General features: G+C 43.6%; 2 long non-coding RNA genes across 3 annotated transcripts in view; both read right to left on the minus strand.

Annotated features, from left to right (window-relative positions):
* Positions 1-714: 714 nt before the first annotated feature.
* LOC130594771 (uncharacterized) lies at positions 715-15,583 on the minus strand. Of its 2 annotated transcripts, XR_008971162.1 has the most exons (4): positions 13,815-15,583; positions 12,266-12,477; positions 8,226-8,353; positions 715-947 (listed from the first exon to the last, which is right to left on the minus strand). It is a non-coding gene; the product is annotated as an uncharacterized LOC130594771 (long non-coding RNA). The 2 variants fall into 2 exon arrangements; XR_008971163.1 differs by lacking the exon at positions 12,266-12,477.
* A 113-nt stretch (positions 15,584-15,696) lies between these two features.
* LOC130594770 (uncharacterized) overlaps positions 15,697-27,138 on the minus strand; it is a 117,203-nt gene continuing 105,761 nt past the window's right edge. Inside the window, exons 4-5 of the long non-coding RNA XR_008971161.1 lie at positions 16,562-16,714; positions 15,697-15,924 (exon numbers count right to left, since the gene is read on the minus strand). This is a non-coding gene — a long non-coding RNA (uncharacterized LOC130594770). The remainder of the gene's footprint in view (positions 15,925-16,561; positions 16,715-27,138) is intronic.

Genomic DNA, 27,138 nt, shown 5'->3' on the forward strand with positions numbered 1-27,138 from the left:
TACAGGAAGCAGGATGGCAGTTTTGAATAGAGTTTCCCTTGCTGAAGATCTGCCCTGAAGATTTAGTCTTGAGCTTAAAAAGCTTGAGGGCTAGAGAGAGCTTCCTGCTCTGCTGTTTACAAGGTGGAGAAAGGGCAAAATACTGCCTAAGATATATATGTATATCTATCTATCTATAATAGCATTGCAAAGTGTCTGTTCCTCCCTATTCGAGTAGGAATCTAAGCTGTCCAGTATCACCGTAGCAAGTCCTGCCAAAGGGAACTGCAAAACAAAGTCACTGCAGTGTAAATCTAATCAACATTTAGAGCAATTTCTGAAAGACAAAGAAAAATCCACCTGACGAGGTGCTGGGGCACCACAGGATGCACGCACAAATCCAAGCCCCACATCCTCAAAGTTAGCTGGGAAGGGGAAATAAACAGCAGAAGAGGGGATGATGAGGTGGCTTCCACCTTATAGGAGCCATCCCTGGGCAGGATGGGGATTAAACGCCAGGGAGCATCGCCCCTCCACACAGCCCCTGCTCCTACTGCACCCCACTACTCACATGTAATGTATGTCTGACCCTCAGCATCCCCTCGCTCCCCTTCCCCCCCTTCCCTTATAAATCAGAGCAGAATTAATTCAGGCGCCGCGTTTTATTTGATAAACGTCAAAATATGTAAATACCGGGCTCTCTTCCTCCAGTCGCTAAAACAAATGGAAAACACATTTATTAGCATAGAGATGAGTTTAATCAAATCAGCGGCGAGTACAAATTAGCCACAGGAAACGTAATGAGCTGGGAATTAATTAGCAGCATAATGGTAATAACTTTGCCTGCTGATTACCTTGCGGCCATGGCTCTCCCCCAGGGCTTTCCATGGGTTCTCCAACAGCTGATCTTTTCTGTTGCAGGAGCCCCTGAACTGGAACAGCACGGCCGACAGCTCCCGTGCAACAGACTGGAGAGGGGAGGGAGACGGAGCGAGGGAGGGAGGAAAGAAAGCCATGTGAGATCCATTGCCTTTACCTTCCCAAGCCACAAACCTGTTTCTTTCCCTATCGCTCTCCTGGGTTGTCCTGCCAGGCTGAGCATTCCCTTGTCCCCACTGGGCTCTGATGTTGCTGCCTTCACGGGTGAGTGGGGTGTCTGGGTCACCGTCTCCAATTGAATATTGCCTCTCTGGCCAGGCACACTTCAGGCCTCCCTGGGGTTATTCCAGTGCTCTCAGCACCATTCTGCAAGGGGATGATGCTGGATCTGACTTGTCCGAAAATGAATATCCAGGCGGATTAGGATAGGGGCTGCCTTGGGAAGGGCAGGAGCGGGGTGACCCCTGGAGTCTCAGCTGGCTTTTTTGAGGAGCTGATGTTGCATGAGAAAGGGACAATTGGTGCTCCAGGGGCTTTGTAAAGCGCTGGGCTTGTAAATTAACTGCTTGACACCAACAGTGATGGAGAACAGTGGGGGGCAGGGGGTGGATGGAGGAAAGGGGCAGTTCCTCCTCGTGATTTATCTGTATTCCTTCTGCAGCGCCTCTCCTAACACCTGAGCAGTCCAAAATAACTTGTGCAGAGCCTTCCAGAGCCGGAGCTAAAAGCACTTCATAAGCCTTAATGAATCAAGCTGTGCAACAGCCCGCGAGGAATTATTATTCCCAATGGTGCAGGAAGGTTAAGGGAAAAACACTCATGTTTGGAGGCCTCCATTTAGATGCTCCAGTCCATCCTTGAGAACCTTCACACAGCAGCCTCCCATTCAAGTGACTGAGTCAATACTTGAGAAGTTACAGAAAATAAAACTAAGTTAAAAAACCAAGGCCCAGCACTGAGGTGCTTTAGCAGGCATTTGAGGGGGAATTAACTGAGCATCTGAGTTTGAATGTAATTCAGAGTGATTTCTGGAAATGGGATGCATACTGAAAAGTGGGAGCGCTGCTTTTGGTACCTGCAGAGCCTTTATTTCCTCTCTGCTTTGGGCAGTTGTTTCCAGCCTGCATGAATGCTTCATGAGGTGGAGGGAGGACAATAAGGCGACAAGAACATGGGGATTATTCTCTGTTTCCCAGGGAGATGGTGTCAGTTTGGACTCCTGTAACCCCCAGTCCACTGGGCTGTCATGGTACCTGATGAATCAGGGTGGTGCATCCAAGATGTGATGCAAACCATATCCCTCCAACATCTCTAACCGTGCCTCAACTGTGCCAGTTGCTTGGACCATCTAGGTTTGGGCAGACGTTTGATTGGAGCTGTCAAGAGCTGGCGGACTGAAACTGATGCAAACAAGGAAGAAGTCAGCACTTGAAAAGAGATGGGCTTGGGATGGGTTCTTCCGCCTACTGGAGACAAAAGACAGGATTTCTGCATTTTATAGAGAGTGTTTGTGCTAACAGGAAGGTATCAGCAGTTTGGGGTTTGACTCTGGAAGGCTTCAGAGGAGCAAGGGTTTCTCTCTGCACTGAGATGGACTTAGACCAAAATGAAGGCTCTGTCTTGTCCTTAAGCGTAAAAAAGCTTCACACGCAGCTCCGATCCTTGAAGCTGAAACTCAGTTCTCCTGCTTAAAGATCTTAGGAAAATCCATATCTGACCTCTGGATGCAGAAATGAGTGAGTAGGCATATAAATTCCTGCTTAGACACTGGAGATAAAGATTTCCAAAGTCCTCAGTATTGCCCTGACTCTGTTTTTCCAGGTGTTTCTTGGGTATTCACTGTTGCCTTTAATTCAACAATGTTGGGTCATTGATTCTACCATCATCTCCCTGACCCATTTGATCAAACCCACCCATGCCAACGGCACTGATGGCAGCGCCTCCCCTTGGCATGCTGGCTGGGAGAAGAATCAGACATCTTGACAGATGTCCCTGAAAAACCTCACAAGAGCTGGAGGAGAGGAAATGAGCACTGCTGCACCCCGGATCAGACCCGCTTTCATGCAGGGACTGAAATGCTCATTTTAAAATCCCCAGACATGGGGGTAAACTCAATCCATTCCCCATGGGAGGTCCTGGTGATGTGTGAACTGCTGTAGGAGCGTTTGCTCCTTCCAGGGAAGCTGAGGCAGAACCAAGTCTGAGCAGCTATTTAGAGCTGGCTCTGCAGAGGGATGTGGGAAAGGGATGTTTGCACAGACATCTTCAGCATTTTGGCAAAAATCCTCCTTTCAGGAGGCAGTGCTGGTGCTGTATTGGTGGTGTGGCTGGGCTGGAGCCTTCCTGCTGCTTGCTGGGTCTGTAGAAGAGCATCCAAAATGGATGGGCACTGTGTGCTGTGCAGTAGCTGTCATCTATTCTCAAAGGCCACCTCCAGGATGCTCCTCTATGGAGATATCCTCCTGCAGAGCCAGGGTAACAAGGGCCTGGCCGTGGTGGAAGGTGTGTGGCTTCAGTTAAAGATGTTGAGTTTTTCACTCCTTTTAATGCCTCTGATTCTAGCTTATTTTCCAAGGGAGCTTGTGCAAGTTGCCACAATAGATTAAACCATGAGCTGCAGTTGAAGCATCCTGTATTTTATTATCATGGATAAATAATATCTCAGCCAGAGGAAAATGGGAGAACACAAGGTCACCCAGCATGCCTAGGGCTGAGCCTGAAGAGGAGGTCTAAGATGCCAGCTCGTGCTCCAGCCTCCTGTGCAGCCTGTGCTCTGTTCTGAAGGCAGAAGGTTTTGATTCTTCAAAGTGCCACTTTCCTTTGCTACCTGCAGACAAATAGGTTGCTCTAAGATGCATGCCACAAGCTGATTTTTGATTCATGAGAGCCTGAACCAACACTGATCATAAGAGAATTGGCAGTGATCATAAAATATGAAAGGTTTTCAAGAAGGACTCTACATCATATGGAGGTCTGCAGCAGGCTGTCTGCCTCAGAGCCAGAGGGGGCAAACACAACTCGGGTTTATTAATGGGAATGTGGAAGTGAAAGCAGCGAGAGCAGCATTTGCCCCTGTGTATTCAAGGCTACCTCTTTCCACAGAAGCTTTTAGGAAATCTACCACTTTAAGCATAAACACAAGACAATTTTGTTTTCATGCCATTTTCTTGCCAATGCTTTTTCTTAAAAGATCTGTACGGCTGTCATATAAAATATGCCTCGGTTTGTTCTAATTTAGATTACGCATATTTGTCCTCAGCGAATGATTGATTAAGTGCTCTGATCTTGACTGCTATGTTAGCAGCAGGGTATCTGTGCAAGAGGCTTGGAAATCACACTGGATAAATGGTAGAGATGAAATCTTAGCTGTTACAGAGCTGGTTTTCTTTTTTTACAGCCAAGGCAAATGCTGTCTTCTTTGCAATAACAAACATGCTTTGTAATGTTTTCCAGGACAGCGCTAAGCCTGACTTTGTTTCCTTATGGAGGGGCTTTAAGCTGTCATAATACCATGGCACTGAACTCTTAATGTCACGGATATCACAGTAAAGTTGGTATCTCCGAGTTCAGTAGATCAGTTGTGATTTATGCTCACGTAACTGAAAACAAAATGCATCTCCCTGACATCTGCAGAGCTGCTCTGATAAAACCAGCAGAACTAAGAGGGGGAAAAAAGACCTCTCTATGCAACTGAGCTCATTCAAAGCATCAAGCCTGGTTTAGCAGGACTGCCCCAGAAGGAAAGCCTCCTTCAGAGGTTACTTACCCTGTCAATCTCACTTCAGCATCACTGAACCTGAGTTATGGGTGAATATATTGTTACCCACAGGAGCTGGGAGGTATTTTCTTGCTTATTTGTATAATCTTTTGTCCCTTACTTATAGAAAATTATGCAAGCTGTGTTTTGTCCTCTTTTAGTTTCTATTTATGAAAATTGATGCAACTGAAGGTACTGGAAAACACTAACTTGAAAAGAAAATGTATCTTGTTTTTCTTTAATAAGTCTTAATTTCTAACAGTGGTATAACACATTCTAACACTGCTTGCATTGTCTTTGCTGTGTCGCTAGGAAGGTGCGGTAGCAAACCAGGCAATTTTCTAAAAGGAGGATTTTTTCCTCCTTTTCCCTTTCTGAAGTGTTTCTCTGACCTTCTTGGAGGTGTAGAGAGAGCTTTCAAGACCATCAGAATAAATGGGTTGTTTACTGTGATGCTTGCAGCCTTGGAAAGAAGAAAGGGAAAAGAATAAAGAAAAGAAAATCCCTGTACCGCTGTCTTCCAAAAGGAGACAGATGAGGTGTGAGCTCAAGAGAAAATACTCCAAAATCTGAGCACGGTGCTGTTACAGTGAAGGAGAGTAAAGCAGAGAAAAGCTGAATGGAAGGGTAATGACCCCAGGGGTGGCAGCAGGACTCAGCACCTTCCTTCTTCTCAGGGGGTTCAATGCTTTGGAAAACAAAAGTTGCAGAAATACCCAAACAAGGAGGTCAAGAAGCCTGTTCTGGCTTAATTCCCCATGATTAGGATATCATGCTCGCTGTTGTCTGCACTGATTTGTTCACACATACCCTCAGATGCAGGCGTGATGACCGGGGGCAGGATCTCAGGTGACTCCTGATGAGCTCTCCAGGCTCCATCACTGAGCCCTTTCCTGAGGAAAAACCATGGCCTGTGGCCACGTGTGGAAGTGCTAAGCTGTGTTAATGACGCTGTGTTATCATCAGGCTCTCATGCTGCCTCGAACGGATGTCACTACTGTGTATGTTCCTGCAGATCAGTTGGTAATTACACTTGGATCCAAAGTAATTACGCTGAGACTTGCACTCTGGTTTAGAAGACAGAAATAACCATGCACTCGCCTAGTCCCACACGTAGCACTTGTGAAGTAATTTAATAGCCAGCTACTGACATGAAAGTAAAAAGAGGCATTTCTCTTATATTTATGTCCTTTTAAATTAAACATCGGTGTTTTTTTTCCCGTGAAAGGAGCAGGGGCCAACGTGCCCCCGGTCTTCTTGTTCCCACTCAAGCACCCTCCTCCTTGCTTGACAAAATGAAATACTCTGAAGCCAAATAAATATTTATAAGCTCCTCCTGGTGGGTGACTGTTTTGACAAAACAACTCAGGCAGGTCCTGCTTTGGTTTTACTCTCTACCCTATTTAAACTAGGCAAGGCAAAAGCAGGCATTAGGGTGCATGTTGTGGTCTCTGGGTGCAGGGAGCGGATGGACCAACCATCCCTTTTGAAGGTTTTCCAGGTCACGTCTGCCAGTGTGTTTCCTCTTCAGCCTCTGAGCATTAAACACCTGGACAGCTGTAGCACTGCATTAAGCACCCTTTTTTGATGAAGAGCTCGAAGGCAAGGCAAGCAGATGCCCAGAGCTCCATGTATAAAAGGGTACCTTCGCTGCCTGCAGTTCTGCTTCCCAGCCATGCTGCTTTCTTCTTCATGTAGAATTGACTGCTTTTGCATTTCCAAATAAGCCAGTGCTTCTGCAAATAGTCTTCTTCCTTCAGGGTGAGCAGCTTATTTTGGTTAGGGAAAGAAAGAGTCTACTGTGCTCTCTTTCTTTTGGCGACGTCTGGATAATCATTGCTCATAATAATGCCATCCCAGATGTTGAAGCATCTCCTGTATTAATTTTACCCAGAAGATAATTTCCCTTAGAAATCATGTGCAAATCCCCTGTTCTAATTTAAGAATTAATTCAGTATACTAAATCTTAGCACTTCATCCTAGAAATGTTTTGCAGCGTCTGTTAACCCTTCGCAACAACAACAGCCAGCCCAGCTGGGAGATTTACAGATTTAATGAAGACTGTCTCTCACACCAACCTCTGTTAGGGTCTAGTTCACAGTGTTTTGAGAGGACGATCCCCTCTGACACCTAGAGCCAACCTGCTGGAATGATTCTCCTCTCCTCAGAGAATCACAGACATAAATTGATCTGTTGTTCCAAACGTGGAGGGCAAATACAGCAGTGGTGCCAGAGACCCCCACTCCAGCAGTGCCTGGGATTAACATTCCACCCTCCATCGGGGCTATGGTAGATGCTGTATGAGGTAGATGCAATATGAGGGTGATTCCACATCTTACAAGACTTGGAGGAAAAATAAGAGCTGAATGGCTTGTCTGAACCTGTGTAAGAAAGCTATGTGAGAGCTCGGAACACCTCACCAGTAGTATGGAGCATCCTTCCCCCCCTTGGCTATCTCACACATACACAAGTACTCAGAAGTCTACTACTGGTGTGAAGTGTCCCATGGGTTTCATGAGCTTTCTCCATTTAGTTTATAATGGAAACTACATCAGACTCCAGACTGGACATTTTCCTGCCCTTCCACACTGTGATACATTGGCACATCTCAGCCTTCACAATGAGAGCCCTTGACCATCAGTGAAAACAATAAAGAACAAAGAATAAACAAGAAAGAATAAAGACATCACACATATGAATTTCCTCCCAGCTCTGGGAGATCAGAGTGCAGCCCAGCACACCTCCTGGGGGGCAGGATGCTCCAAAAGCCATGAATCTCTGTACCAGAGTACACTTCTGCATTGACTTTGTGGTCTTATTTCTAGTGGTATTTGAAGCACAAAAGGATTTCAGGTATCAGTACAATTTAGTTAAAAGAACATCTTGCAAATTGCACCAACTCATATTAGTAAGATCATTCCACCAACTAGGAAGTGTACACACAAACCATCAGGGATCACAGAATACTTTCAGACAGAGCTTTTATATATATCGACAAATGTTTTGTGATTCCTACCATAACAACAGGAACGTGTAATGTCTCTGTGATAACACCTAGGTAGCTGCACAAAGGAATATAATGCCACATTTTGGATTTCACCGATTTTACTACTGGTGATTGTTGCGTCTGCAGAAGCAATACCTTAGGAGTTTGCAGAGCAGAGGGCTGCCCAAGGACCTTCCCCAAAGAGGATTCATTTGGAATCAGCTTTGATCATTCTCATAAGGTGATAATATGTGATAAGAGCCAGGACATGCCAGCACTTCCACTACCACCTCATCAGCTCCCTGATGCTGTGCTGTGACTCTGCAGCAGCTCAGCCTCAGAGGAGAGGAATGATGCAATCCCCAAAAGGAAACAAAGGAGAACAGACAATGCTGCTCATCACGGACCGAACCCATTTTCCCTTCTCAGACTGTTCCAGTGTTAATAGTAAGCACTGGCTTTGAGCCTGTCTTACCTATGTGGGAATGCTGAGGAAAGTAAGGTAGTAAGTCACTCTAGAAAAGGCACAGCTTTCTCCCAAGTTGATCGTTAGATTGAACGCTATCTGGGCATAAAATGGTACAAATCCAAGGAAACATTTCTACACAGCCAAGCTTCACATACCTCCCAAAGCCAGGAAAGATGAAAGAACGTGATGGTCATGTGTCCCATTGCATCTGACCGGATTAAGGATCCCAGGTGTCTCCACATCCCCCAAGCAGATCGCATCTGTGCAACACCATGAGGATGTGCTGGAATGAGAGAAACCATTTAACCCTTTTTGCTTTAGTCACAAAAGGTATTCTGTTTCATGACCCCCTTGCTGAGCACTGCTCCCTAGGCTTGTTTGCTGCTGTTCACACTTCATGTTTATCCTTTCTTTCTCATTTCAGTAACACAGGCTGGAAAAATACCACTGCTTCCTTCTGGTCCTTAAGTAAGGGAGACTGTACCCTGAAATTCAGCACACTGACAACTGCAGGATGGATCTGCTGGCCCAGCAACTCCAGGCTTGTGCATTGGTTTTTATTCCTCCTGATGAATTCACTTGGGGGATCTGCTCCTTGAATGCAAAGCTCTCAGGTCAGGACAAACAGAAAATGTATTACATGGAACATGACACGCTGCGAGTCCCAGGAATGAGCACATGTTGAGATATGTCCATAGGCAGTGGGATAAAGTCATTCCTTTATCTCCATGTTGCTGCTGAAATTTTCCCCTAAAAACCCTGTTTACAGCAGCAGTGGCTATTTGCAGTGACATACTGGAGTTTCTTGTATTTATTACACACTGAGATTTAACAAGCTGAAATCACAGCTTTGCTCTAATTTTGATTAGTGGGGTTTTTAGCTCCCTGCCTCCAGTGTTCTTGGGCTCTGCCCATTCCCTGCAGTCAGGGACCAGTCTCAGCAAGGAATCTGTTTTCCCATGGGGAGCAGTTTAATTTCCTTCCATTCCTTCAATTCCCCATATGGGGCTCCCCTTCACAAGGCACCCAAAACCAAACCAGGTCCACCCTCCCCACCGGCATCCTCACAGCACAAAGAGCAGAGCCCCGTGCAACTCATCTCTGCTGTGATGGGGTTATGCAAGTTTCTGTCTGCGCTATAACCTTTCCTTACTGTGTTATCTCTAGGCAGCATTCCTTAGACTTAACATTAAATGGCCCACCCTATATCTGCATCACTGGACGTTTTATATTTATCTGCCAAACCTCTGTTTTTGCCCTGCTATAGCTCTGATGTTAACGGCATTCCTATTTTCAGCCACGGAGGCGGCTGTCGGTTAGGTTTTGTCAAGGAAATGACAAAAAGACCCAGTATCAAGTCTGAGATATTTAGAAACCCTTTCTCCCCCCCAAAAAAACAGAGCTTAAAATATTGTCCTGATGGGAAAGCAAGCTGTAGTTTTCCAACAACCCTCCAGCCCTGGTTTTCTGCAGCATCTCAGGATCTTGATCCCAAAAAGGAACAGTTTGTGGTGTCTGAGGCCCTGATCCTGCCACAAAACATGTGCTGGCTGGTTCTGCGGGGGTTTTCTGCTGTCTTCAGGAAGAGAGAGACGTAGTTTAGTGTTATTTAGTGAATTGTCACAAGACGAGCAAAGAGACAGCTATTCTCACCCAACCCACTGATCTTTCTAGAAGACTTTATATATCATTTGTTTTGCTTTGCTGTTCTCCTGTGCCACAGGATACTATGTTCTCATTCAGGTTGTTTCATATTCAGATCCTAAAGCATCTTGTGAAGGAGAGGAACTGTGTTCCCAGACACATTTTGCAGCTTAGATCAACACGCTGAAGTCCTGGTTTCAGCAATAGCTTCCCAAATGTGGAGGACATGGGAGGCTGATGTGTGGATGAGTTGATAAAATCAAGATACAAGGGGGTATGAGGTCACTGTTAGTTTGGTGGTCTGGGAGATGTGCTGGTATCTGCTGTGTAGAAGTCCTGTGCAGCCTGTAGGCAGCAGGAAGGAAGAAAATATCATGGCACAAATGATGCCCACTGTCAAACTGAAGCAGAGCATCTAGATTTGCCTGTGCCCTAATGCGCATTGGGAAGTCGGGTAGCAGACAAAGGGAGGAAGGAAAAGCCAAGGGAAAGAACTGGTGCAGTGATGGCTTCTGAGATTCAGGGGCTGTGCAAGGGGAGATGGAGTGAGAGTCAGTGGGGGTCTTTGTGACCTCCTCACTGCAGTCCACAGCAAGACTTACACACCCAGGACAACTCTTGTTCCCAGGACCATCTCCAGCCCGGTGTTTTAGCTGAGCACAGTGAACACTGGCACCATGAATCATTTTCTCTTCTCTCCCTTCACACCCTCTCCCCTGGGGGAAAAAGGTTGGGTTTAAGGACTGCTCTTTGATAGCTTCCCTTAACTATCAGCTAAATAATACATGAACACTGATCCACTGCATTGACTGATGACTCCCTCTCCCAACCCTGTTTTATTTTTATTGCTTGGCTCGGGCCAGTTCCTTCAAGTCCTGAATCATCAGAACAGAGACCTTGAGGTATTCCAGCCAAATCAATCCTTGGCCCATTGACATATTGCTTTACCTAACCAACCATACAACTTCGCTTTTCCCTGATAATTTCTCAATTAATTGCTTTTCAGCTCTCATTTGTTACAAGGTCAGGCTGCGACTGGGCTTGTACATTCCCATCTCTGATAAACTCTCCCAGTCCCCTAATCAGCTACGACTGGGATTTTAGTTCCATTAACTTATTCATCATCTAGACATTTTCATCTTGGGGAGCTTGACTTTTGATTGTATCAGTGGTGTCTTCAATTATTTAAAAGGACTTAAAATTCCCTTCTTACCTAAAAGGAAAATGCATTTTGAGCACTGAAAATTGATCATATTGGACCAGTGTCTTTTGGATGTCCGTATGTGCAAGCCCATGTTAAACAGCCCATGTATGGTGAGAGCATAAGAATTTGCTGCTGATGAACATGTGTGTGCATGGGGCAGACTATATTAAGATGTCAGGCATAGGGGAATGACAGAGTGCTGATGACTGGTGGCTTACGAACGCTAAATCACGCCCGAGATTCTGTTCCATGATGTCAAACATTGATTCAGTTTCCGTGGGAAGTAATGCAAATGCCAGAGCCCCTCGATGAGATCTGAAACTGAAATTGCCAGCAAAAAAAATAAGAAGCTTGCCCTCTCCTAGCAATAAATCTCATAGAAAACCTTGAAGGGAGCAGCTCTGGGAGGGGAATGCGTTTTGAACACGTCCCACAAGACAGAAGGTCTCATAGGACCCTTCTTCAGCTTTGGTGCTAGCTGGGAGCCAAATCCTTCTCTTCTGCTGCAACCTTCTGTCTGCGTCTGTGCTTCGTCTTCACAGCAGCTGATCCAGTCCAAGGCAACAACCCACCAGTGCTACTTACTACAGAATTAACCTTTCAACAGAAGCAGCAGTCTGTGTTGCACAACGAAATACCCTGAATCCCAGCTCTTCTCTTCCCACAATCTGCATCCAGGCAGAACTCCTACAAGCTTCTCCCAATAGGAAAACTGGTGGCAAATCCTAACAAACTGGCATCAGCTGGGAAAACTTACATTCCTGCACGGGGTGATGGGACTAGGGAGACTGGAGATCCCATCTTGCCCTTCGTCCCACGTTCTGTGGAAGCCAGTTAACTGAAAACCACCATCCTAGGATGGTGTCAGGGGACCTTTTTAGATTATCTGAGCGCTTCAGGCTCTGAAGAATATCCATAGAGAGAGGTCAAACTGTATTGACAGACTCTCCAGGAAGAAAAGCTAGTTTAATATTGGCAAGACAAGACCTGCTGCATATTTAAAAGAAGCCTCTCCTTCCAGGAAATATGTGCTCAGGTCTCAGTTTCCTTGCTGCAAAACGCAGGCGCTAGCTTTTAACGCTCCAGCTTTCAATGCAGACTGCAGAATTATGGCTTTTTCTTGCAGAAAACCCTGTGCTCACACTTCTGAGTGTAAATTTTCAGCATTCACTCTGAAAGAAGAGCCCACGTTATCGCTAAGAGGGGCTTAAAAAAGATTAGAAGAAAAAAAAAGACCCTGCACCAATAGGCAGTGTGTTGTGATGCAGGGAAGTGCAATAACAACAACAGGATGAGCTCTGGAGTGTTGTGTTCTTTGCTTCCCCCACCCAAACTGCAATAACTCACCCTCCCCACTGGAAAAACTCCATCCTTCCTTGCCCTTCCTTGGTGCAAAGGCATGAGGGGCCTTTCCAAGGTGTCTGTTGCTTCCTGTAAATGATGTACCAGAAGGCACCAACACTTGGAGGATGTGAAGAAACGTACAGTTCTCTCTCCGCCTGTTGCTAGGATTCACAGCTACACCCCATCACTTTCTGGGGCTTCGGCTCCTATTTTGGCTGTAGGAAAAAAGAAGGAAACCTTGTTGCTTCCAGGCTCTCTGCATCAGGCTTAGGCAGCTCCAATGCCAACCCTTACAATATTGCTACAGTCAGACATAAAATCTTAATGCACGATGGTGCCTCGAATCGTACATTCTTCTGAAAAAGGTGAGTCCCCAGTAGTAAATGAAATATTAAACATTATTAAATATGAAACAGCTAAACCTGGATTCCATTAAAATGAATCTTTCATAGTTTTCCATTTTTTTGCTCTCCCCCCCCCCCCCCCTTTTTTTTTTCCAGGGAGCGCAGTGATCTCATGAGCTTTCATGTGTCCTTTTAAAGACAGAAAAATCACAGGTAATTTAAGCCTATTCTGTTCAGATTTATTTTAGCTGGAAAACAAATGAAGGCTGTGAAACTCTCTCATGGTCGCATCTATCTCACTGAACTATTCAGCAGTCTATATCAAAGGCTCACCTAAAGACACCATTGTAATGCCTGCTGACATGTGCCTCCTATTTAGAAATCTTGTATCCAGTTACACAGTCTACTTTCATTTAGAATGGCTTTAATCTTCCACCATACACTAAAAAACCCCTCTCTTTTCATAGCCCACAGGATATATTTAGAGCTGTTTTTGTTGCTCCTGCAGGCTTTCTGGGAGTTAAACTGTGACTGAAGAGAAGGCCGGTGTGTGAGCTGGCAACTGGGCATCTAAAGAAGTATCTGCAAGAAAGAACTTAACATTTTATAGAGCTGCTATTAGTCTCATCATGCAAACCTTGTAACTGAGGTTATGACTATATGGATAACACAGAGCAGTCAACAAAATAAGCCTTGACTCAATATTGTGGCTGTGGCTTGTGACTGTAGTGTTTACACCTCAAAATTCATACATATATCGCATCTGTGCAGGTTGGCTGAATCTCTGGTGCTAAAACAGATGCCAAGGTGTATAATTCTATTAGACGTATTTATGTCATTGTGCTCAGGACTTAAGCCCTCTCCTTTATTATTAACTTGCTGTGTTTAAACAGGGCTGGTGGAAATATTTAGAAGGGGATGAGGAAAAAGAGCCTTCTCCTTGCTAAGAGGGTCCCAGAGCCTGGTTCTGTGGAGGGACCACTGAAGAAAGCTGGGTCTGGTGGCCAGTTGCATCCCCAGCACACACGTTAATTCTTGACTCTTCAAGTTGCTGCATTACAGCAACCACACATGAATTATCAATCTACAGACACACTTTTGGCCTGGAAGGCAATAACTACTGAAAAAGACGAAGTAAAATGGCAAAGAAGGTAGAGAGCCATGAATTATTCATGACTACTGTTCCATTTTGTGCAAAAAGCCTCTACCTTGCTTTCCATTTTGCTTTCTTTAGGTCACTTCCAAGGCTCAGCAAAGCAGATTTAAATGGGCTCCCCACTACAGGAGCTCACACTCGTGGCTCCTGGTTTGTTTGCACACAGCTGGGTTTCACATCTCCCCTCCAGAAACTGGACAAAGCAGGGAAAGAAGAAGCCAGTTCTATAGCAAAGTGGGAGAAGCCACACTCTTCCCTCTTTCAGATTTGTGTGCCGTTTTACAGATTCCTAGAAGAATTAAAAAGACAGTTTTACAAGGTTCTTTTCTGTGTTCAAGCACTGTTAAACATCAGTGTTTTCTCTTTGGTGTGCCTATACTTCAGCTGAGATGGCAAGAGCATCCCACCAGCAATAGCCTTCTGGCAGCCTGACCAGAAGCATACGCTCTTGGTCTGATTTTGTAAGGGCTCTTTATGCCTACTTCTGGCCTGACACCCTTGGGATGGAGAGGAACAAATCCCAGCTTTATTATTCCTTTATTTTAATGAACTGCCATTGGCCAGCTCATGTTTTCCCCACAAAGATTTCAAATTGCCTTAGAGCACCAGAAACCATGCTGCAAACTGCTACGAAGCTTAGACACGAACATGTCAAATAAGTGATTCACATGAGGGTAGATAGACATGACATTTCGTAATCATCTTTCTTGGGCATTGCTGTCATGTTAAGTAAATCTCAGTCAAATTTCTGGCATTTTACCATAGGCGAGGTAGGAGGCATAATAGTAAATTTCTCTTTAAAAAATAGAAAAGATCAACCTTGGGGGGAAAAAAATGGTTGCCACAATTTAAGGTGTAATACCTCATCCTAGCACGGCCATCCGTTTACTTGCTGCTGATATCAATATGTCACCCCTAATGTTTACTGATGTTCACTTTACAAATGACTTTTCCTAGCTGTCAGAATATCTGTCACCAGCATCTCTTCCCCCTCTTTGCCTCTCATCCCCTTTAATAAAGATTAATATCTTTGAGGTTAAGTAAAAAGATCAGATACTACGTAAATGACACTATAGGTCTGATATTTAAACAAGATGAACATGTAATTGCTGAGATTATGTGAACAAATTGGGTAATTCCTAGCCTAAATGAACACAGTTGGCTTTCGCTGGGTCAGTTAATATAAGCGCACAGTCAAATGAATTGCGTATTGTGGAGGCGTTTGGGCTTCTGAAGGTTCACCCATTGAGGAATTGTAGATGTTCAAGGCAAAAATTGGCGAGTTTAGCATCTATGGTTTCTCTGAACCACTAATATGTTTAAAGACATGCAGAATGGGGATTCTATAAAAGTATGGCACATTGGCTTTCCATATTTATAGTTCACCAGTGACTTCTATATTAAACGGTTTCAGTCTGTGAGTCCAAACAAGATTTTTCAACCTGTCATTCCCGGAGCTCAACCTGGTATACGAAATGCTAAACATGTTCTGTCTGCTTTGTACATCTTCTTTGACAAACACCTGGAGTAACGATTCCAGAATGAATATTTAGCTGGCAATTTTATGGATGAAGCACAAAACAGTTATTTTAGCTTTGCAATGCTGAGAATAGTAAACATGCATTTTGCTTTTATATTGCAAGATGCAGTTTGGAAGATGCAGTGGAGTAGATGATGGATTGTTCACATGCACTGCACTCCAAGTGGCTCAAGTAAGGCTTGCCTGAGCAGGAACTGCAGTGTCAGACCAAAAGATAGGATCATACCCATGGACCAAAACCTAGAAGATGAGCCCAAACCATGATTCAATGGACCAGGAGCATGAAAGGGGTAATGGCCTTGATGAAGACACTTCCTTAGGAGCGGAGCATTTAGTTCTGTTTTGTGCTGTATTCAACAGCTAGTTTGACATAAACAGCTAGACTTAACCCTTAAACTCTGAGTAAACCCCTCATCCTAATATCAAAGGTGACATCCCCATCAATGGCCACACTACAGCCTCCTCTTTGAGCGGGTGCCTTTTGCTGTGCTGTGAACCCAGGCTCAGTGATAACTGCAGTTCCGTGGCTCCACAGGGATGGGGCTGTTGGAGAGGCAAATCTCACACAGAGGGCACTGATGGTGTTCCTCAGTTTCGCAAAAACCTTCCAAGTATTGGCAAGCTGCAAAAAGATAGTAGTTACCACAAGCTGATTCCTGAGGAGAGAATTGCGTACATAATTCCTTTCCAGTGCACCAACAAAACTATTGAGCTCAGAAGATAGCTCTGAAACTGCCTTTTGTTGTATTTTGTATGAAGTAGGATTTTATATCTGCAATAACCACCAGGTGATTTTATTTCTAGGAACTAGATTATTTCACAATAAAAGGAAAGACTCTCCAATTGGTATTTTAGCAATCATATTATGAAGAAAAACCACATCTAAACATTCCAGGAATATTATAATATGTCCTAAAACCACCTTAGTTTTGATTCACACAGATTGATATTTGCGTTATTTTACTGTACAGCGCTGGTTTTCTTGTACATATAATTGTTTCTTTCAACTCTAACTAACTTGATTCTTCATGTAGCAGGATCTGAGGGTAGTAAACCACAAAGAAATTCCACACTGCAGACTGCAGCAAGCAGAGGTCTCTCTAGCAAAGGCATTATTTTACAAAATGATGGATGTGCATATTTATTTGCTCTGTGACTTCCATGTCAGGTTTGTCATATTTCCTCAAATTACTAGTTAAACCAAGGTTTTGTGTTCTGTTTTGTTTTTGTTTCTGCTGAAGCCTGCAGGCTCAACATACCTTATAAAAATCAAGCTGTAATTTATCTGCTCCATAGATCATGTGTAACAATAATCACTCTGGAGTCTGTGCTGGGTTCTGATTTCTGGCTTTGTTGGAAAAGATGTATGAAGTGAACAAAAAGCTTCCTGATTTTCATACTCTGTAATAAACCTGAAATATGGAGAGAGGTGAAACATGTATTTAGATTAAACCGTGGAATCATGACAAAGAAGGAGTACAGAGAAATACACGCACACCCAGACACATATTATGCAATGACACAGTATTATTTCTCTTACCAGATGGACCTCTACAACTTATGTATATACTGTATGTTGCATACATATAGCAGTTGAACTAGTGAAGCAGTTTTTACCCTCAACTTGGACTCATCAAAACGTTGCATATGTTAACTTGCATTTTGCAGGGACAAAAACCTTTGCCAAGATAAAAACGTGTGGACCCCCACACGGGATAACATTCGCAGGCGCTACCCGCAATAGCAAAGTGATAGTTCACACTAAATTCACTGCTCGGTGTTAATGTGAATGTTTGTTTCACAGATGGGTAATTTTGGAAAGGCCACGAAAAAACTTCAGAATTTGTTGTAGATGTTTGCAAGAATAAAGCTAAACAAAAAAGGCTAAAATTATTAGAGGAACAATCGAAGTGTATACAAACGGGTAGAAAACCTCCCTGGTGACTGTTGTAGCTTCAGTTCCCCCCGCACCCACAACCACACACACCTCTGTGAAGGCAGGGAATAATATCTTGAAATATTTCTCATTGCCCTGGGTGGGCAGTTCCTCCCACAGCTGAATTGCCTTTTGCAAGGCATCACTCTCCCTGTTTTGTTTATTGCAACACAGAATAGATGATTCATCTTGCAGATGTTAGAGAAGCACCTCTCCATCTGGGGATGTGAACAGGGTGCTAGACGCTGTGCAAAGTCTCTTGCCAGGGCCACACGAGTCCTTTGGCACTGCAGGGGTTAATAAGCATTGAAGTGCTGTCACCACCATGGCCCCAAGGAAGCCGAGGGCTGGGTAAAGATTTCTGGTCCACTGGCCATAGGAACGGAGCAGCAGCGAGGCTTTGGTATTAGGAACAGAATGTGATTTTAAAATGAATTAATTCTCTGCCGTGCACTTTGTGCGAGGGATGCAGCCCCATTCTGATGGCGGGAGAGGTTTCTCCTTCACTCCTCAGCTAAAGCAATGCCAGAGACTGTGAAGAGAAAACATCCCGGCAGGCACTTTCCAAACGACTGAGGTCCATTTAGCCCGCAGCCTTAGTTATAGGGCAAAGCCAATTCTGTCTCCAGCTCCCCAGAGTCTCTCTTGCCTTTTTTTTCTTCCTTTAAAAAAAACCCAAACTGCAGTGGCATTATCATTAAGAAATCCAACAGAAGCTTGGAAGAAGCGATTAGCACATACCAGAGTGACAGGGCTGCTAGGAAAGGGAAAAAATAGACAACATCAGTGCAATGTACCATTAAAAGTATGGAGTGACAGATGACAGTTGGTCTGTGATGGGGTGATTCAGCTAAATGGTAAACAGAAGGGCGAATTCTGATCTCACTTATGCCAACATAAACCTTGGGTTGCAGAGGAGCTGCTTCGCGTCTCTAGTACCGGAGTCGAGCCCATAAAAGCTGTGACTCAGCCAGATAATCTCTGACAACTGCTAGCATGGTGGTAAATATGGCAACGTGGCAGGCTGGAAAAGAGACTAAAAAAAGTTTCCCTTCCACACTTCCAAACCAAAATGTTTCAGAGCTTTCTTTTTGCTCAAAGCAGCATTAAAGATTTCAATAGTAATAATAGAAGTGGTTAAGAAATGTCAAGGTAAACCATATTCTTTTTCCAGGCTGGATGAATTATATTGATTAAGGCCAAATTAATGAGGTTGTTGAGTCAAGGAGTTCAAAACTGAGTTATTCTAATAACTCCAGTCCCTACAGACTGAACCTGATGGACACTTTACACAATGATTAGTGGCAATGCAGAGGACAGACACTAACTCACATCTGCATGAGATGAATGGGGAAAGGTTTTTAAAAGGAGATATTGCTATGAAAATCTTTAGCACTTCATTTTGCTTCAAAGAAAGGATCCCATTTAAAACATATGCTACCCTCTTTGTGTGGGCAGGCGTGCAAACACTAATGCGGGCCCTAGCAAACTGCAAATTAGAGCTGAAGTCTTACTGAAGCCAAAGCTAAAACTCTCCCATCTTGCTGCGGCTTCCTCGTGATAAAGCTGGCTGCTCTCTGTTTTTAGCACTGAGATGTCTGAAACTCAAAGGGGTGGATTCAGCTTGTCCTGCCGCCTGGGCTGCCCAAGACCTCTCATCCCTTCACCCATCGGCACCATCTGGCACCATGTTGTTGGATTCAACAAATTACAGCCTAACAAATTATTAGGATGCTTTAATGATTAAAAGAAGAAATTCCCTTTTTTTCTGTCTGTGGTTTAACTTTGTGGGGTATCCGTATTTTCACTGATCATGCCTGGTTTCACCAGGAAGCTACAGAACTAAAACCAAGCCATTTCTCATGGAAAACGTCATATTTTTCACACATTAGCTGGTCTGAATGGCAGCTCTGCACAGAGCTGTGAAGCTCTAAAGTTTGCTTCTGATGGGTATACAGAAGTCAGGATGCCCACCTAGAAACCCATCGTCCTGAGTGGGAATGGCTGGAGAAGGGGCTATCCCATGGGAAACCAATGCTGCAGCCGGATAGGAGGGGGGAAGTGCCTGTTTGTATCTACTCTCATCACCCTCCAAGGCTTCAGGAAATTCGGGAACACTCAGAGCTGTTTTAAGATCTGGGGAAAGCTTTTTGTATTAAGCAGAATGAGTTTCTCATGTGGGTCTAGGAATTAAAGCCATGCAGAAGCATTCACCTCATTTGGAGGAAAGCCACCAAAAAATATATGGATTGTGGAATTACTTTTTGCTGAGATGGGAATTCAGGTTTTATTCCTTTTATTACGTTTTATTTCTTGTGTCATTACAGTATACACAAGCAGATTATTCCCCAGCTACGAAAACAGTTGTAGCAAGATGCTGCAGTTGAAAAGAACAAAACAGGCAACAGTTCCACGTTCTCAGTTAAGATAATTATGTTAATATGAATGGCTATTAATTTCTGTTTATTTTACAAATATTGTATTAGGAAAGTAGCTTTCAAATTCACACCTCACCAAATGCTTTTCAACAATGATTTGTTTCATTAATTTTATCAGCTGCATCCCTTGTTTTTTTATAGCACGTTCTTTTGCTGAGAGACATTAATCCGTGCTAGAGCATCCTAAAAGTCTGTGCAGAGGAACTGAGCTGATAGATGTCGGTGTACAGGCTACCCACCACTGTCAGTATTTCAATTTGAGGCGTAGTGGAGACACATAGTAAATTCCTGATCTTTTAATTGTTATTCCAAAGAAGTCTTGAAAGATTTCTGTGTATATTTTTGCACTGTTTTAACATAGAGATGAGCCCCCAACGCTCAAATATCGAATTATGTGGGATATGAGTTAGTTAATAAACCCTATGGTATTATTTTTAGAACACCTATAAAAATAACTAACGCAGTTTAAAGTCAATATCTTAGTCAAATATCCAGTGCAGGATTAGCTTTTAGTTGAATCCACTATCTACCATTTCCGAGTTTCTCACTAATAAATATAAAACGCTAATGGAAAGGGAACAGGAAAATATTCTTCATATGCTAAATTTACCTTATATTCAGAATGCAAAAGTGATGTGCCAAATGTTTAGCTGGTTAAAAAGAGCAAAGTGCTTTAATGCTCACACCTGAATGAAAAAGAGATCAGTGCACACGTTATTTAAAATGCTTCCTTTAAAATCTTAAGTTTAGAAAATGTCGTGGCTGTCTAAAATGGAAAGAGCAGAGAGGGGTAACCGACACCCAATTTTGCTCCTGATTTAATCAGATTCATTCTTACTGCTCTAACTGCTCATTTTTGGAAGGTATTCTGCTCCTGGGTATTTCCAATTGGATCCTCATGCCTGTTACCCATTGCAGGGGACACAGGTGGGCAAGAGGCATGAGGGAGCAGAGTGTGGAGCCCTCCAGCATGGCCAGCTCCTTTTGGGTTTCATTTGGGGCGTATATTATACACAGAATCATAGCATTATAGAATCATAGAATGGTTTGAGTTGGAAGAGACCTTAACATTAGACAAGGCTGCTCAAAGCCCCATCCAGCTCCATATTACTCTTTATTTATTCCTTAACACTTATTTATTTTTTCTTATTTATTCTTTCATACTTGTGTGCCAGTGTGCTTTATGTGCCATAACCAGGGAGCTGCATACAACATTACACCCCCCAGACAATAAACTCTTTCCCAAAAGGCAGGGATGAAGGTCTGCAGAACCTTGTTCCAGATAAGAGCAAGCCCTGGGTGAGGGTTTTACAAGCTGGAATAACCACGCTCTGGCTTCCCTGTCAATTCTCTGTGAATGCTCCATTAGGTGTTGAATTCCTCTGCTAAAAAACTGGAGATGGAGCTAAAATTCAGGGCTTGCGATCAAGCCGCCTTGTGCTGTGTTGACTCTCATGTCTGGTGAGCCCCACCAGCTATGAATCAGAGTGGCAATGCTAATAGGGAAACATCACAATAAAACCTGGATGCAATTACATTCCCACCCCTCTTCCCAGGTTGCTGGACCAGATTTCTTTGTCCCTTAAAATGCAACTCAAACCCAACAAAGTCAATAGTAGAACCAGTTGACTAGACCCTGACCAACCCCTTGCTGGCATGCAACTGCTGGCATGCAGTTGACTAGACCCTGACCAACCCCAGCAGGCAATGCTGTTGAGTTAACACAAGTCACACATCAGTTTACCTCCCTGTCTTTCCCCAGAGCAGACAGAGAATCCTAGTTTTCATATTTCTTTCTCTGGACCTTGGCCAGCTGAACAGAGGTCAAATACGTCAAGCTGGGTCTAAACTACAGGAAAAAAATGAGCTGCATCTCAACCTTTTCCTCTAGCAGAGTGACAATATAATTCATGTTTATGTTCCTGCCTTTGCCATCGTCCTGCTGTTTGACCTTGGGGAAGTCACTTCATCTTTTTGGACCTTCATTTCTCCTCCAGCTCATTTCCTTTGTATTTAGAGTACTATGGGGCAAAACCAGACTAATATCTAGGGGACAAAACCTGGTTTATGCTGTGCATTTGCATTGTTACTACATAGAGCACCCATCTCCTGGACTTGAGGTCTCAGGCAGAAACAATATGAGCACAAATTCCAAGCTATGGGGTAAATGTAAAGCAATGTGTTGTCTCCATGCATGCACGCATGCCGTGTGTTTTCAGTATTCCTTGCATGCTTAAGATGACTCAGAAGAATTTGTTCCCAACCACCCAAATTAGCAGGCAGCCTCTTTCATGCAAAGCAGTGCTGTGCCCACCAATTCTGCCATTGCAGCAGAGAAAGCAAAACGCTCTCTCTGTGCTGAGCTGTGATTGAATTTGTTCAGATTAGACTGGGACCAAGCAAACCTGAAATGCCTTCATTTGAGAGAAGCTCCCATTTTGATGGAGATGTTTGGCTGTCTTCAGATCTAATTTCAGGATCCAAACACTTCAATTTCCCCATAAGAATGTGTTCAAACACTGCTTGACTGCTATTCTTCTCCCTTGGTGCAGAGCTGAAAAGTCATCACATCTGATGAGGATTCATTATAAGGTTGACAGTTTGCCCCTTCTCTTCAAAAAACCTCAGCAGAGCTTCGTTCCTCTCAGCCCACACCAAGTCTCATCTGAAGCCTTCCCTGCTGCTCATAGACACCTAAAATATAGAGCTTCATGATTAAACCCATTCTCACCCCCTCCAAACAAGCAAACATATAACAAAAGAGGGAAGACATTATCTCTAAGGTGGGCTGATGGATGTAAAGAGCTTATATGTTAATCATTAGCAGAAAAAAAATCCTGGCTGCTCATAGTGCCCTAAAGTCAAGAAGAAAGAAAGGGAGAGATAAAGGGGGTTGTGGACATCAGGAACAGAAAAAAGGCGAGACTGCGAAGTACAAAGTGCTGCTGCCCTGAGTATTATTGTCCGCAGAGCAAGGGCACTGTCAGAGCCCTGGCCAGACCTCTTAATCCAAGTATTCCACTTCTAAACTGCCAGTAAATCCTGTGGTGAGTCCCTTGGGCTCCAGCTCGCCCGCACACCCCGGGGTGGGAGCACCTTCCTGCTGCTCCCCATCACGCCATCGGGAATGCCATCAGAGGGCTGGGAGGCAGGGCAGACCAAGCAAGCCCCCTTTGCTCTTGAGCCCGGGATCTCTTTTATGCCCATCACTCATTTAATCATTCATTTCTCCTCTTGTTTGCAAAATAGAGGCTCTTTCTTTATTCCCTTCTTTATTTGTGATTATTATTTTATCATTTGGGTGTCCCTGGTCTGGAAGGAGTTAAAGTAATTATCTCCTCGGATGTCCACAGCAGCACCACATCCCCGCTGTGCTCCATCAGAGCTGCTGGGGCAGTGTCAGCGCTGACTTCACCTCGGCGCGTTGCAGCATCGCGCGGTGCCCAACTGCTGGAGTTTGCTAATTTGTGTGTTTTCACTCGAGGCCTGCTGATTCAATCATTTTAAAGATGCCCATTTCTTCCAAGCCAGGGATTTTATGACTCTAAGGATTAGAAGCTGTTATCCCAACAAACCCTGGAGCTCTATATATTCTGATTTTATGGTAAGCTTCACTAATAAACTGTTTAAAACATATGCTAATTGTGTTTATTGTATTCTTTAATTATCATATGTATCATTAAAGATGTACTATCCCGTTTGGAATCCTAATACCTAATGCCCTCCTTTTTCTTTTTCTTTTTTTGTGCTGTTGCACAGTACTGCATTACTTTAAAAAATAAAAGAAAGGAAATATATATATAATATTAACAATTTATTCAGTTTTCATTGTTTATTTAAAAGTAGAAGTTTTGTATTTAATCTGAAATCTCTCTCCTGAAGAAAGGCAGGCAGGGAATGACATAACAAAACGTGGCATTCTGTCTCTGTGCATTTTATTCCTTAATTCATATTTTAAATATGCCTCCCTATAGTCTATTCTGCTTAGTTTTCTGTTTTCAGACTGCTCACAATGATAATTTGTAGAGCTCAGATGGGTTACAAAGGATCAGAATAATTGTCCCCTCATTTTTGCTATAGCTCATTTTTCTTATCATACGTACACACACTCATATACACACTCCAGCACGTGCATAATAAATAAGTGTATTATGTATATGCACACACACCCATGTATACATATGTATATTCACACTTATTCTTGTGCCAATTTTTTTCCCCAATTAATTAAGAGTTGTTTTTCCAAAGCAGAGATCCCAGTTGTCCTCCCCATGTGAGTAATTTCCACTGTTTTGAAGACTAATCGTGATCCTGAATGCGGATTTATCCTGCCCCTTTAAAATGAGGGTTTCCCCTGCATAATAAACCCCTCATATTTAGCACTGAGAATATATCCCCTTCCACTGACCTGCTCCCAACAGCTGAAACGTCTCCCAGCCCTGTTCACTATTGATTGCAGTGGCCTGCCCTGATTTCTCTGTTTGCTGGTTTGATTCGAGCCTTTATTTTTTTCCCCACCTGGGAAAATGCACTGGGATTAACACGGGAGCATTCTCCTCACTGCTTACAAACAAAACAGCAACAAAATATATCCAAGTGGTTTTTTTTTCAGTCAAGGGAAAGGGATGTGGGGAGAAAGGCACATGTGCAGTGAGATTGGTCCTCGGTCATCAATACTGCAGATGAGAATAATAAATATGTGCAGACACACACCAGCAAAATGTGAGCATGCACATTTATCCCAGGCTCATTCACTAGGTCATACACACTCATCTGCTCCTGCCCAGATCTTTAAAGCTCTTTTTTTTTCCCTGTACATTTGAGGGATATCCTGGGAAAACATGATTATCCCAACAGAGAGTTATGTTTTGATGCAAAAGAATGACACTACAGGGCTGTCTCACTGCTGGCGCAGTGGGAATTTGCTCTCAGGAATTTATCAATCAGACTTTTTTTGTTTTAGTCGCTGAAGAATGTTTCCTTTAGGTACCAGATGCTAATGTCATATCACGAATGAAGCCGCTTCTGTAAATTGCACAATGTTGTTTGCATTCACTCACTCAAAATAACATTGAAGAGTGGTGATGCTGCTCTGTGTTAAAGTTAAAAATCCTATTTCCAGGCAGAAAAGAGTCTGCTTGAGTATCCAAGCTGTGATAAAACAATGGGATTTGGATTCTGATAAAAGCCTTTAATATACATCTTAAATAAGTGTATCATTGGACCAAAAGTAATTTATAAAACCAGATAATTTTGGTTTCTAAATGGCAACCATCAGCCTACAGCATCCTCGTCACGTAATACAGGGCTTAATGTCAGGATCAGAAAATTTTTTTGGGGGTGCTGGGTGAATTTGGAATAAGCTGCCTGCATTTTTCACTTGCTGGGCTCATTAACAATGTCATTAATGGTTAGATTTGCCTTTTTGGAGATTTAGCCTGTGTGTGCTTGTTGGTTTGCCATCCCAGCCCTGGGTGCACTCCAATAACATAGTGGATTGTATAACATCAAGACAAACCTACTGCAATTGGAGACCTCTCATCCATGTGAAGAGGAAGGTTGATTTTGCCCTGGTGTCTGTGGGTTTAATAGTCCACCCCAGCACACTGGTATTGGGTTATCTGAGGGATGCTGGGCAGAGCACATCTGCCTGCCTGCACCAGACAGCCAGCACAGTCTGCCCTTGCTACAGCCCCTGGAAATGATCGCTTCGCACCGCCCCAAACAAATTAAAGCATCGCCCTCTCTCCCCAGTATATTAATGGATTTTATGCTCTTTTTAAAATTGTGCTGTTTTCAAACATGAATACATTTGAATGTCAGACTCTAGTACCCAAATATAAATGTCAAGACCTCTGTGCATCTCTGGCATGTAGGAACTAATTTAATCATCTCAGTGAAGCGATTTCAGTTCAGACAATCACTTTGTTCGAGTGGAAGGGTTATGAAGAGGGTGTATAGTCGCAGGAGAGTGCTTACACACTATTTAGGGCCATGTTTTTTTTATATAAAGAAAACTAAGATGGGCATGTGTTCATGAGTGGAAATTCCCAGCCCCTGCCCAGCTGATGGAGATGGGTAATTGTATCTTGTGTTAAGAACAATGATGAATGGCACTAAGGAATATTAAATTTTCATTTGTTGGGGGAAAAATGGGGGAAAAGGGGATAGGAAATGATTGTTTTTTCTCCAGTGATTGGAGAAAAAAAGGGACAATCTTGTGGAATAGAGGATGCCTGGTCACTGTGCACAGCTCGGCTCCCTGTGTGGGTGATCACACTGGCTGCGTGCAGAGATAAAGCAAGTATGGGTGCAAAATCAGCTACTGTTCCACGTAGGGACTGGGGGCCTCCTTCTGAAATTCAACATAAATGGTTTCATTCCTGCTTTTTACATACCACATTTAAAAAAAAGCAAAGGCAGGGCAGGCAGTATTTTTTTCAAGGGATAATTGCTATACAGGACTAGCAGAAAGAGTTCATTCTCTCTGTGGGCTAGCTACCTGCAGCAGTCATATTACTCAACCATAACCTGTATCTTCAATCCGTCTTAGAAGGAAGGAAGGTTCCTCCTAAATTTCTGGGGGAGTTAGGACTGACTCCAGGCCTTTCCTGGGCAAAAACTCTCATTGGAGTCATCAGCAGGAGCACAGTAATTGCATGGGAAAGACCAAGCAACATCACACCCACCTTATGGGGTTTCTGGAGGATCAGAGAGGCTTCCAGTGAGGTTTCATTGTTGGAAAAAGATGAGAAGGAGCAAGGGGAAGGGTGGATCAGAGCCTGGAGGTTGTGCATGGGGAATAGGATCACAGGGGTGACACTACACGGACGGCTGGGGACTGCAGATTTAATATAGGAAGGCCAAGCATCAATCCAACCGGTCCGTGTGCATGGAGAATGGTTGGCAATGTTCTTTCCCTGAGCATCACCTCCCAAACTTCAGCCTGGCACAGTTTACACATGCTCATCCCCTGCCTGATAAAGTCACTGGGATAAGCCTGGGTTTAGCACGGATCGCATTCTCCTGTCTTGAATTTAAAACTCCCATCCCTAATCCTGCCTCCACAAGTAGCAGGATTAAAAAGTCAGAGCTCAAATAATTTTGCTACTGTTTCAAGCGCCCCCAACCAAACCAAACCGAAAGAGTAATCAGAAGTGCAATCCATTCTGGAGAGCTTTGGTGAAAGAGGCTTAATTTGTTGGATTACTTGTTACAATTAGATGCAGCCTAGATGATATCAAATTATATTAATAGCTCTAACATTTCGTAAGTGTTAGTATGAAAACCGCCCAGCCTTGATAATGAAAACACGCACAAGCGAGCTTTGTAAAACAATCAAAAATCAATCCGAGGTGTCAAGCTGAACATATCAATGAGACAGTTTGCAGTCAGAGGGTTTGCTTATGAAGTGCTGTCAACAGTCAACGCTACACTTGTCTGATCCGTCCAGCTCCGCTAA

Source organism: Pezoporus wallicus, unplaced genomic scaffold (genome assembly GCF_028554395.1).
Source record: "Pezoporus wallicus isolate ANWC-B61680 ecotype Strahan unplaced genomic scaffold, APGP_CSIRO_Pwel_v1 contig_11133, whole genome shotgun sequence".
Classification (NCBI taxonomy): domain Eukaryota; kingdom Metazoa; phylum Chordata; class Aves; order Psittaciformes; family Psittacidae; genus Pezoporus; species Pezoporus wallicus.